This window comes from Lynx rufus, unplaced genomic scaffold (genome assembly GCF_022079265.1).
Source record: "Lynx rufus isolate CCGP_SWC_20201006 ecotype Redwood Valley unplaced genomic scaffold, mLynRuf1.p SCAF_18, whole genome shotgun sequence".
In the NCBI taxonomy this organism is placed as follows: Eukaryota; Metazoa; Chordata; class Mammalia; order Carnivora; family Felidae; genus Lynx; species Lynx rufus.
The window spans coordinates 4,492,886-4,513,174 of NW_025814832.1; the positions used below are offsets into that span (position 1 = coordinate 4,492,886).

The window sequence follows — 20,289 nt, forward strand, 5'->3', positions numbered from 1 at the left end:
AAAACAATCCCAAAGTTTCTAGCTTGCAAGGTTTTAGAAAGGTTAACAGAAATAAAAATAAATGGCCATAAAAGTCTTGCACACAAATGTTCATAACAGCTTTACTTGTAATAGCTAAAATCTGGAAATGATTCAAATACCAATAAGTAAACAGATAAATAAAATTATGGTATAACAAAACAATGGAATAGTACTAAGGAATACAAGAAATGAACCATAATACATGCAACAACATAAATACCACAGACATTATGCCAAAAGAATACAAACAACAACAATACACACTGTATGATTACATTTCTATGAAACTAGAAAAGACAAACCTAATTCATAGTAATAGAAATCACATCAGTGGCTGCCTAGGAATAGAGTGAGTGATTGCAAAGGGTTATAAGGAATTTCCAGGGAACAGAAAAATGCTCTTTGTTGTCACTAGGGTGACGGTTACCTGAACACTAAAAATTTGTGAATTTTACTGCAAGTAAATTATACTTTGGTAACGCTGACTAAAAAAACATTATTAACTTTGAAACTGGTAAATAAGGGGAACCTTTTGCAAGGGGAAATGAAAAAGATGAGTTCATTTTATATGTGTTGAAACTAGCATATCTATGAATATCGAAGAAATACAAGACATCTCAGGCAGGCATTTGGAGACATTTAGAGTAAGGGGCCAGTAAAATAAAATTTTTAAGAAGGGGACAATAAATAGCACTAAGCATTACAAGGAAGACATTTAGAACCACACATGAATATTTATTCTCCTTGAGACTTCTCAAAAACATTTTTCTAAGTTTATTTATTTATTGGGGGTGGAGGGGCAGAGAGGGGGAAGGGGGGAGAGAGAGGAGGGGAGAGAGAAATACTCCCAAGCAGGCTCCACTCTGTCAGAGCAGAGCTGGACAAGGGGCTCAAACCCATGAACCGTGAAATAATGACCTGAGCCAAAGCCAAGAGTCGGATGCTTAACCGAATGAGCCACCCAGGCACCCTGAGTCTCTCTCTAAACTCAAAGTCCTGCTCCCTGAAAATCGACCTAATAAAAAAATTGATGTTTTTTTGGCACTTAAAATATTAAAAAAGCAAACAAGATCAGGAGGACTAAGATCACCGGTATATTTATGCTCTTAGAAAATTTTTTGCATATTTTTGCACACACTAAATTGCTAAAAAATACCAATAACATTTACATATCCTAAATTTCCCATGTGTACCATACAGGTAATTTACTAACTACAAATTTTTTTTTAAGATATTTTACTTTTAACTAGTCTCCACACCCAACATGGGGCTGGAACTTAAAGTCACAAGACCAAGAGTTGCATGTTCTACCGACTGAACCAGCCAGATGCTCCTAAACTCTAAATTTTTCATGTCTCTCACTTGAAGTGCTTGTAAATGTGTACTGCTGTTCTGCAGACATGCATACTAGGAGGTTTTTCTCCTCCTGCCTAATCCACCATTCAAATGTTTAATACCAACCATCTTTGAAAGGATAGATAAGAAATTATAATTGCTTGTACAAAGGGGTACAGTGTGGGAAGGGGATAGACATGGAAGGATAACTTACTTTCCATGGTATATCTTTTTTGTATATATTTATTTTTTAATTTTTCAATGTTTATTTTTGAGAGAGACAGAGCGTGAGCAGGGGAGGGGAAGAGAGAGAGATGGAGACACAGAATCTGAAGCAGGCTCCAGGCTCTGAACCGTCAGCACAGAGACCGAGGTGGGGCTTGAACTCACGAACTGTGAAATCACGACATGAGCCGAAGTCGGACTCAACCGACTGAGCCACTCAGGCACCCCTGTATATTCTAAATTTTATACCATGAACAGTTATAACTTATTCTAAATGACTTAACCTCTTTCCATTATTTAAGGCCTTTTCCAGCTTTAAGGCAAAAGCTGATGATTTCCCAAAGACAACCATGGTGCCAAGATGCAAGTATGATGGAAATACTTTGACTAATTTACTTCTCACAGGCCTTTGCCATTATAGAGAGCCTTAGCTCTTAGCTCTGTCCATTAACTTCATGTAAAAGTACTACTATTAGCCTCTAAAAGATAAGCTCTTTCTTTGCCTCATTAGAAGCTGGAAGACAGTTTTACAAATCAGATTTATTTCCTTTAATCTTTACTAAAGTTTTTTTTATAAAATCCTGACTCAGCCTTCTCCTTGACTTTTCTATTCCCAACAGCCACATTCCCTCTAATTCTAATTATCAGTACCCCAAGACTAGTAATTCCCATACCTGAAAGGAAATTCTCACTAAGGAAGAGAAATAGAGAAATAAACTGCATACACTAGTATTTCACGTACAAAGAAGTGATGAAAAATTTTCATATTCAAACATTAATAACTCTGTTATGATATAGGCAGATATCAGAAGGTGGTAAAAAGAGAGAATTAATGAATACAAAACAGCAGCTTTTAATCTTTGAATCTTTAAAATGTAGTGAAATACTCTAAACTTGTGAAATCTCAATAACATTCTGGAGAAATGTCATTTACAGGAAGAACACCACTGCTAATTCACTTCAGTCTAATTAACAATATTAAGTCTAGGGGTGCCTGCCTGGCTGGCTCAGCTAGTGGAGCGTGAAACTCTTGATCTCAGGGTTGTGAATTTGAGCCCCACACTGGGTGTAGAGATTACTTAAAAGCAAAATCTTTTCCAAAAATTAAGTCTAATTAGCAATATGTGATTGATTAGTCAAAAAGTTTTTTTCCTCCCTTTACCCTACTGCCATGTAGATTCTACTTAACCTGGTAGAGTACAACTAGCTCAGGTTTTACAGACATATTCCTGGCTCTATTACTTACTGGCTACACAATCGTAAGTTCTTTAACCTCAAGCATCGGTTTCCCCACTATATAATGGGGCTGCCACCTACCTTGCAGAAATGTTGTAAAAGATTAAAACAAAAATATATCTTAAAGTATCACACAAATAAATGTTCAGTAACTGGCAGCTCTACTACTAAAACTCTTATCATAAATTTCAACATAATTAACTATTTAAAAGACTAAATAAGCTGTAACTCAACATATGGCAAATATTTACTATGGCTGAAATATTTCAGTTCTCTTCTTCAGAATGCACAGTATGACTGCACTTCCTTACCTCTTCTGTGTAATCTGTTAAGACCATAGGATTTGTTTTGGCCAATGAATAAGCCAAAATGACATGACCCTCTTCTAGGCACTTTAAGAGCCAGTGAGTTGGGGCGCCTGGGTGGCGCAGTCGGTTAAGCGTCCGACTTCAGCCAGGTCACGATCTCACGGTCCGTGAGTTCGAGCCCCGCGTCGGGCTCTGGGCTGACAGCTCAGAGCCTGGAGCCCGTTTCCGATTCTGTGTCTCCCTCTCTCTCTGCCCCTCCCCCGTTCATGCTCTTGCTCTGTCTCTCTCTGTCCCAAAAATAAATAAACGTTGAAAAAAAAGTTAAAAAAAAAAAAAAAAAAGAGCCAGTGAGTTATTAGCAAGTTTCCTTTCTACTGCCATGGAGATCGTGAACAATGTGTTAAAATGGAGCCTCTATCAGTCTGAGACCCTGCATAGCAAGAACAAGCAGAAGCCCCCACCAACCCACACCATACATACAGCATGTCAAGCAAAAAAATGTCCTGTTAAAAGCCACTAAAAGTTCTGAACTGTTTGTTACCACAACATAACCTAGTCTCTCCTAATACACAACCATAGCCAAAATCACTCTTTCTTGTTTGCTTACAAAACAAAGTCTTCCTCAACACATCCTTTCCCTTACCTCTAGTAAACCCCTATCCTATCAATTTTTCTGCCTTAATGTCTCTCAAATCCATCATGTCAGCTCTCCTTATTTAGACTTCTGTAATAACCTTCTAACCAATCTTCCTACATATAATTTCTGCCCATTTATTCTCCATAATACCTTCAGAGTAATCTTTTCAAAACACAAATCTGATTAATACACTCCTGCTTTTATACGATTCTCACATCAGCAAAAATGGTCCTTCAAAAAATAACTATAAGAACTGCTAGAAATGTTTCATATTCTGCATGGTGATTACATGACTGTATACATCTGCAAAAATTCAACAATGTTACACTTCATATTTATGCAGTCTGGTGCATTAATTATGCCTCAATTAAACAGTTAAAAGAACTAAGATGGCCCCAAAGTAATTTTTTACCAAATATCCATCCCTAACCCTATAAATAACCTATAGCCACAAACTATGAATCCCTTTCTTAGATATTGATCTTTCATACTCTCAGGTATTCGATATCCTTTCCAGTCCTACTTTTCTTTAAGACCTAGATAAAATCACACTCCCTCAGGGCTCATTCCAGCTTTCTGAACATCATTAAACTCTACCTTTACTTTTGCTATAACAGCTCTTTGTACATTCCACTTCCCATAACCTTAGCATTGACTAAACCAGTGCATCTCAATCAGAAGTGATTTTGTTCCCCAGGGGACATCTAGCAATGTCTAGACATTTTTGATTGTCACATGTGGCAGGGAGTGCTACTGGCATCTAATGGGTAAAGGCCAGAAATGCTGCAAAATATCATAATACACAGCACAGATCCCCCCCCATAACAATTAATTATCCTCCCTAACATGTCAATACTGCCATGGTTGAGAAATCTTGCACTGAATTATTGTATATACCTATTTGCAAGTCTATATCCCTAACTAAACTGAACTACAGGAGGAATCCAGTCTTAACTCATTTTTTGTATCCTGGCACAGCACCTAGCAAATAGCACTTGAATGTATAATAAATAGATGTCATTATGATAAACACAGTGCCTAGAATATAGGACTCAAAATATATAATAAATACATGTGTTATTAATGAATCTCATTTTAATTAAAATAAACCTAAAGCTAAACTGGTAGTCTTTATTTATTTTTTTCTTTTAAAGATATTTTTTCATTTATTTAAAGTGGGCTCCACACCCAGCACAGGCTCAAACTCACAACCCTGAGATCAAGAGTTGCATGCTCTACCAACTGAGTCAGCCAGGTGCCCTAAGCTGGTAGTCTTTAAATTCAAATTTCATCAATTACTATTTTGATTTGGTGTTTTCGTAGTATATACCAACAAATCAAAAGTTATAACCTGAGTATCTCAAAAGTGTTAAGTGAAAATTGATTTCCATACTAAGATAAGCATGAGTATACCAAATAGCTTAATCACTATGCATCAAAAGGAATAAAAAAAAACACTGTTTCAAAAAAGTGTTTTCATCTTATCACACAGTACCACCTAAGACAAAGTAAAATAATGGATACTAAAATTTAGAATACCAGAGCAACTGGCTGGCTCAGTTGGTGGAGCATGCAACTCTTGATCTCGGGGTTGGGAGTTCAAGCCTGAATGCTGGTTGTAGAGATTACTTAAAAATAAAAATAAAAGCGGCGCCTGAGTGGCACAGTCGGTTAAGCATCTTGACTTCAGCTTAGGTCATGATCTCAGAGTCTGTGAGTTTGAGCCCCGCATCAGTCTCTATGCTGACAGCTCAGAGCCTGAGCCTGCTTCAGATTCTCGGTCTCCCTCTCTCTGTCCCTCCCCCACCTCGCTCTCTCTTAAAAATAAACATAAAACATTTTAAAAATATAAATAAAAAATTTAATACTAAAATTTAAGGATACCATTCCAGAATCCTAACTTTAATCCAATATAATTTATATTAACAGAGTAACAGTGCACCTTAAATTAATGTCAAAAATAGACATTTTTATTATTTAATAAACATTTCATATCTCAAAAACAGAATTTTATTGTTAATGACTGGATGTACCACCTCAAAGAGTCATAAGACATATTTTAGGTGTTTGCTTACTGTACCTGTTTTACCATTCCTACCCTAATATATTCCACACCATCACGTAGAAGGTTGAATGAAGATCTGCACTTTCAAGACTTTTAAATGAATCAGATGACCTGTTAAATTTAGTTGTTTAGAGTAAAATATCAGGAGGCTAATTATCCTACTGAAGGTAAATTTTTGAAAGAATGATACATTATTGAAGTATCTACATTCCAAATATGGTAAATAAAAGTTCTTTGATTCCTACTCAAAGTTCTCAAAACATACAACTTTCAAAGTAGGTCCATTCTTGTGGATTAAAAACATGTTTTTTTCAAATATCATTTTGGCCCTCCTTACAGGCACAAAATCTAATTCAATTCCAATACTAAAACTACCAAATGCAAAAACAAAGTAAAATACAAACCAAAATACTCCCATCCCCCTTATCATTTATTTTTTATTAAATAATAAATAGCACTTACTTCCTATATATTCAACCAGTGACAGAAAAAATTTCATTTGGTAACAATCCTTTATTTAGGATTTTGGGATAACAACTTTTACTATAGTTATAAGCCTCTCTTGCAAAACTTATTCTTCTAATTTACTGTATTATCTAATACATATTACAAAAACAAAATTCACATATCAATATTTTTATCTTCTTCTAAAACCATGCTATTCTTGAATATAGTGGTTCTCTTCAAACAATTCACTATATATTTGTATGTATATGTGTAATTAGTTCAACCAAAATGTCACATAAACGAAGAGATACCCAAATTCTATACTTTCCATCGCTAGCAACCAAGTCTATTATAGGACATTCCTTTTCTAAATAGAAAACTTTCACATCTTTTCCTTCTTGAAGTCCTTTTACTCTAAAGTTTCACAGCATTATTTTACAGAACTTGAATATTCACACATAATACACAAAAACATTTTGTCAGTACCTAAAATGAAGATAAAAGGAAGGATCTTTTCATTACTCTATTTTCTCAATAATGGAAAAATCAGCGCTAACAACTATATATGTCAAAGTAAAGAATCTGAAAACAAGCACATTATATTGTTCCTCTGGGACTCAGAACCCTTAAATTCTAAGGAACAAAACCAACAAACACCATATTCCTATAATGTGATGATCCATTATTATAAAACATCACAGTCATCATCTATCATTTACATAGCATGAGATTACTGAAACACTACATGTTAAATACTATCACACATACCATAGAGTTTCTATGCAACAATGAAGTTTCCTTATCAAGTATAATTACAGGTAAATAAGTAACTTTAGTCTTTCCAATCAACAATATAGATGCTTTTAGCAAAGAGAGAAAGCTTTCCCAAAGGAAAAGCCTTCCCCTTGTTTAGTAATGCTGTTCATCAAGTTTTTCTGAAATTTCTTTCTCAGTCTCAGTGGAAATAAATTTGAAGAAATCAGTAAAAAATACAGCCTAGAGACTCATAACTGCTACCACAAGTGGACTAAAAACATCAACCAAAACATAAGGATATGGTAAAATGTCATGCACTGAAGCACACTGAAATTTTAAAAATATACTTGATATACTTATCTAATATATTTAAATAGTCACCTTACAAATCCTGTTAAAATATATGCTGCAATATTTTTAAAATCCACATATACCCCAAATAAAAATAAAAGACATTTTCTCAATATGCTCCAAATAAAAAGTTTTCCTTCCTTAAAAAATAAAAATTTTGCAATTCCTAAGAAACTGCACTCATACACACAGGCTATGACTCTAGATATGTAATAACATAGGTTCCCCAATATAAACACCTCAAAAGTTACCATCACACCCAAAATGGCTGGTACCCTTACCAGGATCTTTCAGACAGAGTCCTTAGTACCCTAACAAGATGTGCAGCCTAATAAAGGTAAATATGCATAACATAACTACCAAATAGACTAGAGACTAGAATCAGGAAACACTGGAAGTAGACTTATTAAAAGAAAAAACAAGTATATTATACTTCAGAAGCATTAAAAGTAAATACATAAAGTAAAGGCATAAAAAGATGATGTAGCGCCTGGCTAGCTCAGTCAGAAGACCATGTGACTCCCGATCTCAGAGTCATGAATTTGAGCCCCACCTTGGCTGTAGAGATTACAGAAAATAAATAAATAAATATACACTTTAAAAAAGGGGGGGAGGGGGTGTGCCTGTATGGCTCAGTTGGTTGAGCATACAACTCTGGCTCAGGTCATGATCTCATGGTTTGTGGGTTCAAACACCACATCAGGCTCACTATCAGTGCAGAACCTGCTTCCTAGCCTCTGCCCCCCCTTTCTACCTCTCCCCCAAATACGCTCTCTCAAACAAAGTAAACATTAAAAAAAGGTAGAAAGGATGAGTTGAAAAAGAAATTTTTAAAAAATGTAACTGGGTAACTAACTTGAATGTACATATTTTAAAAATGTAACTGGTTATCCAGAGCACATAAAGATACAGCCAAAAAAAAAAAAAGTTTGTTGGGATGCCCAACTCTGAAGTTTCTTAAGCATCTGACTCTTGATTTTGGCTCAGGTCCTGATCTCATGGTTGGTAAGCTTGAGCCCTGCAGAGCCTGCTTGAAATTTTCTTCCTCTCTCTCTGCCCCCCTTGCCCTGTGTGAGTACACTTTCTCTCTCTCTCTCTAAAAATAAATCAATAAACACTAAAAAAAAGTTTCTCATTAGAACGCTTACCCTTACATACCACATTCTGATTATTTCCTATTATTTTTCATTTAAAAAAACTGTTATTGTAACTTACTAAATTGAATTCACTAGCCATTATTAAGTCACAACCTAAAGTTTGAAAAACACTAGCTTAGAGGAACTGACAATCCCAAGGAACTGACAATTCCTTGCTTTCATGAGTATCTAGTTTAAGAAAATATTCAGGAGGTGGAAAAAAATGAAAGACAGAATTCCTCCAGGGCAGGTATCATGTCTTACTGGCATATGATCATCATTTAATGTCTGTTAATTAATATATTGTGGAATACAAACCACTTTCAAGGTAAGGATGTACAAAGGGAACCTATAAAGATAAGCTTAGGAGAGCAGGAGTACTTTGGATGCCTTCAAAGCTAGGAAGGTGAAAAGAGCTCCAGGATGTGGAAGAGTGACATGAAATGACTCTTAAATAAACAAATGAAGTAGAAAAGGGAAAGAAAATTTCATTATTTAGGAAAGGTTTATCCACAAAGGAAAAAGAATATCTCTTGTAGAACTAGCCAGTAGTCCACTATAGGTATAAAAAGTTTGTAAGCTACTCTTAGAATTAGAAATTCTAATAATTTAGGGGCGCCTGGGTTGGCTCAGTCAGTTAGGCATCTGACTCTGAAGCTCAGGCTTGAGTTCAAGTCCTGAGTTGGGCTCCAGGCTCAGTGTGGAGCTGACTTAAAAGAAAAATTCTAATCATTTCTTTCAAAAAGGTATGTCCAGCTCCAAATGTATTAATCCAAATCAAAATTATGGAATGCACTTCAGTGTTAAATATTAGACTCCCTGTATTCATTTGCAAACATTTATTAAACAGCTAGTGTGTGATAGCCAACAACTTACTGGGCACTTACTATGTATCAGGCAATATGCTAAGTACTTAACAAGTTATCCCATTTAAACCTAACAACCTTGTAAAGCAGGTTCTATATTCATTTTATAGATGAAGAAAGTAAGGCTTAAAAAGTCACATAAAGGTGGGGGGGGTACCTGGGTAGCTTAGTTGGAAGTGACCAACTCTTGATTTTGGCTCAGGTCACAATCTCCCGGTTTGAGCCCCGCATCAGGTGCTACACTGACAGTGTAGAGCCTGTTGGGATTCTCTCTCTGCCCCTCCTCCCCTTTCTCTCTCAAAATAAATAAACTTTTTTTAAGTTACATAAAGTAATTACACAGCTAATATTATTAAGTGAAATTAAGATATATTACGTGCCAGTTTTATCATTATCAGTGGTTGCAAATCAGAATATTTTGTTCCATTCCATTATTTGTCACTGCTTTTCTCAGAAACTAAATTTTGCATATCTTTCTAAGAGTTCTTTTTTATTTTAAAGTTTATTTATTTTGAGAGAGAGAGACAGCATGAGGAGCACGAGCAGGGTGGTGGGCAGAGAGAGAGAATCCCAAGCAGGCTCAACCCATCAGTGCAGAGTCCAAGGCAGGGCTCAAGCCCACAAACCACAGGATCATGACCTGAGCCAAAATCAAGAATCCTACACTTAACCGAATGAGCCACCCAGACCCCCCGTGCATGTCTTTCTAAATAGAATAATTCACCTTCCTTGACAAAATAACTCTGCATTTTGTCAAAAGGAAAAATCAGCTCCTTTTCAACTTTAAAGATGTTAGAGGCCACTTAAAAGTAGTTATGTTTAGGGGCGCCTGGGTAGCTCAGTTGGTTAAGCAGCCAACTGCGACTCAGGTCATCATCTCCCAGTTTGTGGGTTCAAGCCCTGCATCAGGCTCTGTGCTGACAGCTCAGAGCCTGGAGCCTGCTACAGATTCTGTGTCTCCATCTCTCTCTGACTCTTCCCTGTTCTCTCTCTCTCAAAAATAAACGTTGGGACTCCTAAGTGGTTCAGTCAGTTAAGTATCCAACTTCAGCTCAGGTCATGATCTAAGGGTTCATGAGTTCAAGTCCCATGTCAGGCTCTGTGCTGACAGTGCAGAGCCTGGAGCCTGCTTCAAATTCTGTGTCTCCCTCTCTCTCTGCCCCTCCCCTACTTGTGCTGTGTGTGTGTCTCTCTCTCTCAAAAATAAATATTTAAAAGAAGTAAAAAATAAACATTGGAAAAAATTTTAAATATACAACTCTAAAAAGAATGAGTTGTTTACACTGACATTGGCATTTTTAATAGGCTATATATCTATACTTTTATTTACATGCCAGGTATTTATGTGAGTTCAAGCCCACATTGGGCTCTACACTACAGTGTGGAGACAGCTTAGGATTCTCTCTCCCTCTCTCTGCCCCTCCCCCACTGGTGTGCATGTGCACACAAGTGTGCTCTCTCTCTAAATAAATAAACTTAAAAAAAAAAAAGGTGCCTAGGTCGCTCAGTAGGTTAAACGTCGAACTTCGGCTCAGGTCATGATCTTGTGCTCATAGGTTCGAGCCCCGCATGGGGCTCTATGCTGACTGCTCAAAGCCCACAGCCTGCTTTGGATTCTCCCCCTCTCTCCCTGCCTCTTCCCTACTCAGCAATCTGTCTCTCAAAACAATAAAATACAATGTCAAAAAATTTTTTTCTTCTTAAGAACTGTTTCTAGTCCCTCCATACAACTTTTTAATTCATGTGGACTTTTTAGAAGGTCTGAGACATCTTTAATGAAATTAAACATCAATTTTTACCACTAAAAATTAAAATATTTCAACCCAACAATGGAATGGAATGGAATAATACAGGTTTGTATCTTTTTCACATCTTAGAATTTCAAATCTTGAAGAATATTTTTTTTTAATTGATGTTTATTTATTCTTGAGAGTAAGAGAGACAGAGCGTGAGCAGGAGAGGGCAGAGAGAAAAGGAGACACAGAACCCGAAACAGGCTCCGGGCTCCAGGCTCCGAGCGGTCAACACAGAGCCCGATGTGGGGCTCAAACTCACAAACCGCGAGATCACGACCTGAGCCAAAGTCAGATGCTTAACCAACTGAGCCACCCAGGCGCCCCAGAAATCTTGAAGAATATTTTTTAAAATCCAGCCATAACAAGTATAAAAACCTAAAAGCAGATAAATGTAATGTTGGCACTCTGTTTAACAGATCAATCTCAATTTTTCGCAAGAAGTTGACTACAGAAATAACACTTTTTAGAAAAGACTCATTCATACATGATTCTGAACATCAGTTAATACATACCAAAAAACCCTCCTAATTTCTTTTTTTTTTTTTAAGTTTATTTAGTTTGGGGGGGGGGGGGCAGGCAGAGAGAAGGGGAGTGAGAATTATGACCTGAGCCGAAATCAGGAGTTAAGAGTTAAGCCTCTAGGCTTAACCTACTGAGCCACCCAGGCGCCCCAAAACCTCCTAATTTCTAAAAGGTTAAACTAGTATGAATGCAATTATTATAATAGAGACTACTGATAACCAAAAGTGATACAAAGAAAAAATTAACTGATTTTAATACACAAATCAGTCAGATGAAAAACCCAGAATTTATTTCCTGGTAATGTGAATAACAGATTAATCTCAAATCTAATTTCAATGCCAACTGTTGGCCCCTAGAAAATTTCTGAAGTTACTAAGTATTTATATCCACTAAGTATGAGCAAATTACTAAAATAAATTATTCTCTTTATGGTTAATAACAGCATTTAGTCTTCCTGCTGTTCTATAACTAATCAGCTTCTTTCTTATTAATGGACTGACATAACATGGGACCAAATATGTATGTGCCTCGATATACAGAAAGGTTGTTTAATATTAACACACATTCAAGTAACTGCCATATCCATAGTTCTCCTCAAATCTATACTATAGAAAATACAGTAATAATTTTCTATTCAGTTCACTCATACTTTTGTTCTGTACATTGTTCTATTTCTCTAAAACCTCTCAGAGTTTAAATATGTTTGAGAAACTATCTTTTAGTTTGGAAGGTAGGTTACTGTCAAGATAATATTAGACTATTAAACCCAGTTGATTCTTAGAAATTCTTCCATCTATAAAACATGAGAATTATAACAAAATTAACAAATCAGATATCAGAATGCCAAAAGTTAAGTCATTAAAAGGGAATCCAGAGAAAGAGTCAGTTGTGAAAGAACAGGAAGTGATGTACACTGCCATTTTGTAGATGAACTATTTAGAAACCTAAGTACCATACTAAACTGGAATCAACCAAACCCAGCTCTCAGTATTCTCTGACAGTGGCATCAGGGGTCAGCCGAAATAACCCTCAGGCAGTTTTTCCTTAATAATGAACTTATCTAATTGGTAAAGAAGATACTTTTACCACTTTTAGAATTCCTACCAGCTATGGAAAACGGGGTTTCTTTTTACTTGTTCTTAAGAGTCTCTCTTAGTTCTAGCATGCTGAAGTATAGCAAGAAGTTTACGTACATTCTGTGTATATTCTCTAAGTTTTGTAGCCTTCACTGACAAATCTTCTCTGCCTGCATCTTTCCAAGACGAAAACATAATCATTCTCTGCTGAGCAGTATGCTTGGGTTTATACGTGACAATATATATGAATTATCAACAACATACAGAATTAAACTTTACGGCATAATTTCCCATATAGGGAGAAACTCTATACACCAAAACTCTACACACATGGCAGCTTTGTGCCATGAAATAAAAATTCAAACGAGAAGTGCTGTTTAAGTCAAAATAAATTTAGATAAAAATCAGAACGAAATAAAGAAAGCAAGGAGAATGCCATTTTCCGAAGAAAAATAATAAAACTGATTTAACATATCATTAATGTGCCTCATATCAAAATCATGAAATGACAGAAACTAAATTGTTGCCTAAAACTACTACTACTAACATCTTTAAATCCCTGTCTTAAAACAGGTTTCAAAATGCAACAAACACACCAAAAAACGTCTGATGGGTAACATTAAATGTAGATGACATCCAGAGGTATTTTAAAATAAGTCACCCACTAAGCAAAGCTTAAACACCAAATGCAACTTGTTAGTAAAATATCAAAACAACTCATATCTGTACATATTTTAGTCTTCACTGCTTTGGGAAAAAAAAGTAATTCTACGAACTTTTATATATGAGACATTTTTAAATCATTTCATCAGTAAATCTAAACACTTAAAGAAAAAAAGTTCAAGACTATTCTTTGATCACAAAAAGCACTTTGCAACACACTTCCAGGATGTTAAAATTTTTATTTTTATTTATTTCTACTCTAAAAACAAGTACTACTGTAAACCAGATGATTTCTTTTAAATAAATATGACATGAAGCAAAAGAAGTGGAAAATGACTACATAACACAGATCCTTTCACAGAATAATTAGGCAAATTAATGTCTTCTTTTTCATTTCCTTAACAAAGCATCTCCACAGAAAGGTTTGTAACCTAATCATTTTCAGAAAATTCCAATTTCAATGTTATACAAATAGCATTAACCCTAAAAATTCACAGCTCAAAGAGAACGAAGGTCCATTAAACGGCCTGCCTGTATGCATTAATCTTTAATAATTCTTCAAAAACTACAAAAGTCACAAAAGAAAAAAAGAGAGGGACATGAAAGAGTACAAAATTATTTCATCTGAATCCCAGTGAAAACCCAATGTGTTCACACACACACACACACACAAAATGTCAATCTAGTGTTTAAAAAGAAAGCGAGAGAGAGACATCAAAACTGTTCAAACATGGCAGGGTCCCTCTCCAGAGACCATATTTCTCAACAATAACAACAGGAACAGATATGCTTCCCAGGGACAGATCTCAGGGGAAGAATATTAAACCGGTACTGTTATCGATTTAAAACCAAGGGAAAAGGGTAACCTTTCCAAGGGAAGCGCCATTACTTCCCACTCCTGCTCCCCCTCCCTTCAGTGTATACACGGGCCTGTGTATGAAGAAACTGCCTTGGACTTCTGCAGCATTGCAGTAGACTAAAGGATGGGGAAGGGGGAAGGGTAGGGGGGAGAAACGCTTCCATCACCCCTACAGGAGTATAGATTTCCTGAGCGGGGGTGGAATCCATCCAGCAGGCTACCCTTCCCAAGAATACAGACACTACAAAGGAGGAGAGGGAGGAGCAGAGGGATCAGAAGAGAAGGAAAGGGACCTCGCGCCTTTAAATCGGGGTGCACAGCAACCCAGTCTCCCCATGAGAGCCACACCTTCCTCGAGACATCCCCTTCCACCACCCCTTCCGGTGACCCTCAGGAAAGAGAAATGTAATTGCTCTTGCCCCTCAAAACGGGAGGGCGCCCAGCTCACCAGCTTCTTCACCCCACCCACAGAATCACAGACCCTCCTTGTCTCTCTCCCTACCCCACCCCCACATCCCTTCTACTCGGAGAGGCCCGAGTGGGCCGAATTTCCCCGCCCCCTCCATGTCTCCCTTTCCCAAAGCAGAGGTGCCCTTACCCTTTCGCCGACAGGTCTGGGCGGAGTAGGCAAGCGCAGCCCCCTGCAGCGCTCGGGTAGCCGCTACGCTGGAGGGCGAGGAGTGAGGAGGAGGGGGCCTGGCGACCGACCGCCGCCCCCCCCCCCCGGAGCCCCAGCAAGCCGCCCAGCCCAAGCTCTGCGACAAGGGGCAGGGGGGGAGGGGGCGAGGGGACGACCGGGGTCGAGGAGGCGCCCTCAGCGCTTGGGCTCAGCTAAGATGGCGCGGGGAAGTGCTGGGAGCCGCCGCCGCCGCCGCCTCGGGGGAACCGGCCCGGGCCTCGGCCGCCTTCCGTCCTCACACAGCCGAGGCCCCCTCGTCCCCCGCCGCGGCCCCTCGGCGGGCGGGCCCACGCACAGCCCTCCGCCACCACCACCACCCCTGGGAAGGGGGCGCTCACAAAGGGAAGAGAGGCCGCGGGCCGGCCGGCCGGCGGCGGGGCGGGGTCCCCAGGGGCCGGGAGGCCTCAGAGGTTCGCCGGTGCCTCGCGCTCTCGGCCCGTGAAGGGCGCAGGCAAGCGGGACCCCTCCTCTCTCCTTAGACAGGCGGCGGCACCAACTCACTACCTTTGCCACCCTCCCTCTCTCTCTCTCCAAGCCCTGAAGCCACAGAGCCCGGCCGCTGCCCAGGTTCCCCCCCCTTCCCCGACACCACTCCCCTCCTCCCGACAGTCATCCCAGTCTCCGATCTCGCGAGATTTCCCGCCTGACAGGCCCGACCCTGCGCGAGACACGACTGCGTACGCGTGCGCGCCTCTCGGGAGCGCGCGAGTGCTTGCACTGGGCGGAGTCTTCCCGGGTGGCCCAGAGTCCCAGCCTTAGTCCAGCCCTGTCTCGCTCAGCTGGCTGAACTCTTCTGCCACGCGGGTGTCAGGTGCATTCATTTCACCCTGAAATCTAAGAAGAGCTTATCTGCTCACCTTCTCCTTCTCTCTTCCAAAAACATCCGCCCCCCCCGCCATAACCTTACGAATAAGAAGCTTGCCCTGACATGTAGAACATCCCATTCTTACACATCTTAATTCAACCCCTCCGTGGAATGCAGAGGTAAACTGGTCAGCGTCATCAGTATATAGTTTAGTATTTGAGAGTCTAAAAGTTTACAGTAATTTTTGGAACGGTAATAAGAGTTGCGAATACAGATTAAACCACCCTGTATGTTGGTAATGGTAGGAAAGAGACAAATTCTTGAGAAGTTTTTAGTAGGTTGAGTGAAGGTAAGTTGTTGAAACGTGAGCAGTAAACAAAGAGTCCTACGGGTCCTGATGCAAGAAACGAATAGAGCTTTTAATTTTTTGTGTGGTGAAAAATTTTTTTAGAGGAACTCCCTTCAGTGGGCTATAAAGAGAGCAGTTTTATTCAAGAACCAAAAAGTGTGCCTGAAGTGCAGTTATAAAAAAAAAAAAATCTTGGTTCTTGGGGCACCTGGGTGGCTCAGTAGGTTAAGCCTCCTTGGGCTTAGGTCATGATCTCATGGTTAGTGAGTTCTAGATCCAAGAGAGCGCTCTACTGTCAGCACAGAGCCTTCTTCTGATCTTCTCCACCCCCTCCCCGCCCTTTCCCCACTGGTTCTATCTCAAAAATCTCAAAATAAATAAATAAGTAAACTTAAAAAAAAAAATCTTGATTCTTCAACTAGTAAGCAGTGAGACAAATATGTGAGACTTATGCATAAAAATGTACTCCAGAACAATTACTAGAAGTTACAGCAAACTAGGAAAGTAAACTGGCTATGATCAGAAAAACAAGACATCCACTTTAGTGTGTTATACATATAATTTATTCCAAATATGCTTTCTTGTAGTAAGGGGTTTTGCTCTGTCAGTCAGTCATTACTCTTTTCACCTATATTGTCAACAGCTATTAAGTGGCAACCTCCCCTCAACATAAAAACATGCCCTAGTTTCTTTGGGAGGAAAAGAAGGATTAGGATCTTCATCTCTCCTCCCCTTCACAGCCAAGCTTCTTGGAAAAGTTGTGTCTTCCCACCTTCACTGCAGCTGATCTTACCAAGGTCAAGAATGACCTACTTGCTGTGTCTAGTGGAGTTTATTTTAATCCTTTCCTTCTTGACATCTGCAATATTTGACATAGTTGATACTCCTTCCATCTTGAAACTGTGTTCCTCCTTGGTTTTTCAACACAACTCAAAACCAGTTTTCTTAATACCTTCTTGTCCTTAGGGCCCCTCTTCCTCCACCTACCCTCAAATGATCCCCTTCCAAACCTGATCCCTTCTTCTGAAATTTACAGCAAGAATGTTCTAGTTATTTCATACATTTAGGAATGGAAACAGGCTTTTCTATATAACATTTGTTCTTAACTTTGTATAGAAAATTTCAAACATACACAAAAGGAGTGGGATGTAATAATAAACCTCCATGTGTCCATCACCTAGCTTCAACTATTAACACCACTTTATCATTTTTGTTTCACCTATTCTCCCACTACCTTTTCCCGCCAATGTATTTTTAAGTAAATCTGTAGTAAACCATCATAGCATTTTACCTGTAAATACTTCAATATGTGTCTCTAACAAATACCTTTGTTGTAAACATAACTACAATATCATTATAACACCTTTACAATAACTTCTTATTATTTAATACCCAATCCATGTTCAGTTTTTCCTATAGTTTCCAAAATGTCTTCTTACAGTCCATTTATCTGAACCAGGATCTGAAGTTCTACACTCTGCATTTGATTTATTGCGATGTCTTTCATGTCTCTTTTCTTGTATAACGGTTCCCCTTCCTTTTTCCTTCCTTCTTTCTTTCTTTTTTGTACGCAGTTTATTTGGCTATGAAATCAGATACCTGTAGAACTTTCCACATTCTGGACTTGGCCAGTTGCAAAATCTGTGTACATACACATGGGCTTATTAACAGTTTTGATACTGCAAAACGTATCAGTTGTTTAATTTCTAAGATTGTATGCAAACAAGAGAATTACACTCATCAATGGTGGGAAAATAAGTTAATACTTAGAATAAGTGCAGATGTTGCACTTTATGTGATTTAACTCCTAAACATTTCTCTAATCCATCTCTTTCTTCATCCCCACTGCCTCTGCTATGGTGGTTCATAACTGAGTTTCTTTTTCTTTTTTAACATTTACTTATTTTTTTTTAACGTTTATTTATTTTTAAGACAGAGAGAGACAGAGCATGAACAGGGGAGGGTCAGAGAGAGGGAGACACAGAATCTGAAACAGGCTTCAGGCTCCAAGCTGTCAGCACAGAGCCCGACGCGGGGCTCGAACTCACAGACCGCGAGATCATGACCTGAGCCCAAGTCGGCCGCCCAACCGACTGAGCCACCCAGGCGCCCCAACGTTTACTTATTTTTGAGAGAAAGATAAAGCATGTGAGAGTGGAGGGGGGGCAGAGAGAGGGGGACAGAGGATCCAAAGTGGGCTCTGTGCTGACAGCAGCGAGCCTGACATGGATCTCATAGACCGTAAGATCGTGACCTGAGCCAAAGTTGGATGCTTAACCTACTGACCACCCAGACGCCCCCATAACTCAGTTTCTCTCTCTCTTTTTTAATGTTTTATTTATTTTTTGAGAGAGAGAGAAAGAGAGAATGCAAGCAGAGGAAGGGCAGAGAGAGGGGGAGACACAGAATCCAAAGCAGGCTCCAGGCTCTGAGCTGTCGGCACAGAGCCCTACGTGGGGCTCGAACCCACAAACCATGAGATCATGACCTGAGCCAAAGTCAGACGCTCAACCAACTGAGCCACCCAGGCGCCCCCATAACTCAGTTTCTAACTTAGGGTACTATAATTGCCTTCCAACTACTCTCCTCATCCCCCAGGATGCCCCATTCTCTATATTGAGGTGAGTGGTTTCAATCTTCCTAAGATGAATGTATCATTTCTAAAAGCTGAATGTATCATTTCTCTGCTTAAAACTCTTCCATGGCTCCTCAAAGCCCTCCAGATAAAATCCAGACAAAACCCTGCATACCTCTCTAGCTTTATTTAGGATGTTTGCACTATCTTGAACTATTATTCACTCTTCTGCTAACTGCTAATATGCTGTGAAGAGTATTAAAAAATATTAAAAAAATATTTTTTAAGTGGGGTGCCTGGGTGACTCAGTAGGTTAAGCATCCAACTTTGGCTCAGGTTATGATCTCATGTTTCTTGGTTTCAAGCCCTGCATTGGGCTCTGGGCTGACATCTCAGAGCCTGGAGCCTGCTTCAGGTTCTGTGTCTCCCTCTCTGCCCCTCCCCTGCTTGTGCTCTGTCTCTCTGTCTGTCAAAAATAAATTTTAAAAAAGTTAAAAAAATTTTTTAAGTTTATTTATTTATTTTGAGAGAAAGCACAAGTGAGCAGGGGAGGAGCAGAGAGAGAGAGGGAGAGAGAGAGTCTCATGCAGGCTCTGCACTATCAGTACAGAGCCTGATGTAGGGCTCAAACTCACAGGCCGTAAGATCATGTCCTGAGCCAAAACCAAGAAGTGGATGCTTAACCAACTGAGCCACTCAGGTGCCCCAAGCATGCCACTCTTGATCTTGGGGTCATTGAGTTCAAGCCCCATGTTGGGCGTAGAGATTACTTAAAATAAAAACCTAAAAAATATAAATAAATAAAGGAAAGAAAGTTACAGGGTAAAGAATGGGTACCAACCATGTCTCGACCTTGTTAGAAAAGTTACCCAAGCAGTGGCAAAACCAAGAATAAGCTCTTTCCATACACTGTCTTATTTAATCCTCACAACAAACTTGTGAGATAGGTTCGATTATTATTATTACCTCCATATTATAGGTAAGGAAACTACAGTTCAGAGAGCTATGTCACTTGCCCATGATCACACAACTAAGAAGTTATGAGCTAGAATTTGAACCCACTTGTGAGTGAATCTCAACCACACTCTCTTTCCAACATATTGTACTCCTGGCACCATCAACCGAGGACAGCTTGATGCCATGCACATATTTTTAATATGTGTAAGACATGCCTGACCATGTGTAATGTCAGTGTATTTCTTGTCATGCATGTATCTTTGTGTGTAAAGGCACCTTGACAATGTGTAGGTGAGTACACTGACTGATCTGGTGTCTATCCAATTAAACTGTCTTTTCAGTGTTGTCACTCAGTAAAAGACCAAGTCATATTCAACTCAATTTAACAAATACTTGTTGGGGGCAGCTGGCTGGCTCAGTCAGTAGGGCATGAGACTCTTGATCTCAGGGTCATGAGTTCAAGCCCCGTGTTGCATGTAGAGCCTATTTAAAAAAAAAAAAAACAAATAAACAACAAATACTTGCTGAATTCCTACTGTATGATGTTAGCCTTAAATAAAATACAGAAGGGGCAAATGGAACTAATGTTTATAAAGTTACTCTGTGCCAAAAACTGTATGAAGCA

General features: G+C 39.0%; 1 protein-coding gene across 1 annotated transcript in view; it reads right to left on the minus strand.

Moving 5' to 3' along the window:
• The window catches only part of TAOK1 (TAO kinase 1), a 144,412-nt gene extending 128,868 nt beyond the window's left edge, over window positions 1–15,544 (minus strand). The window contains exon 1 of the mRNA XM_047080698.1: window positions 14,898–15,544. The gene's annotated coding sequence lies outside the window, so the exon portion shown is untranslated. The remainder of the gene's footprint in view (window positions 1–14,897) is intronic.
• Between the last annotated feature and the right edge of the window lie 4,745 nt (window positions 15,545–20,289).